This window comes from Triticum dicoccoides, chromosome 7B (genome assembly GCF_002162155.2).
Source record: "Triticum dicoccoides isolate Atlit2015 ecotype Zavitan chromosome 7B, WEW_v2.0, whole genome shotgun sequence".
NCBI lineage: Eukaryota > Viridiplantae > Streptophyta > Magnoliopsida > Poales > Poaceae > Triticum > Triticum dicoccoides.
In genome coordinates this window covers 627,349,708-627,350,397 of record NC_041393.1, presented here as the reverse complement: position 1 = coordinate 627,350,397, position 690 = coordinate 627,349,708, and positions in this window count along the sequence as shown.

The window sequence follows — 690 nt, the reverse complement described above, 5'->3', positions numbered from 1 at the left end:
ATAAAGAAGAAGAAGAAGAAGAAGAAGAAGAAGAAGAAGAAGAAGAAGAAGAAGAAGAGGAAGAGGAAGAAGAGGAAGAGGAAGAAGAGGAAGAGGAAGAAGAGAAGGGGGAGAAGAAGAAGAAGAGGAAGAGGAAGAAGAAGAAGAGGAAGTAGAGGAAGAAGAAGAGGAAGAGGAAGAGGAAGAAGAAGAGGAAGAAGAAGAAGAGGAAGAAGAGGAGGAAGAAGAGGAGGAAGAAGAAGAAAAAGAAGAAGAAGAAGAAGACGACGACGACAAAGAAGAAGAAAATAAAGCAGAAAAGAAAAAACTATATAAAAAATAAAGCAGAAAAGAAAAACCCTAGATCGATAGGGATATCGGTGGGGGTTGTGGCGCACGGTGAACCTCGTACCACGTGTAGCCGGCTCCCCCACCTCTTTATGTAGCGCTGCGACAAGGGCCCACCACCCATAAGAGGGTTGGGCGCCCCCGATCAGGGCGCAGGCCAAGGGGCCTGTCGAGCCGTTGGGCTTGATCGGTACGAGATCAACCTAACAGTATACAGTACTATGCTGCAGTACATAACAATACATTGCTGTGATTCCTGACTTCATGGATAGTAAAGTTGATCCGGGTTGCTAGTGTAGTGTCAAAAAACATCTTATATTATGGAACGGAGGGAGTACCAGATGAGATTCTACATGATATATA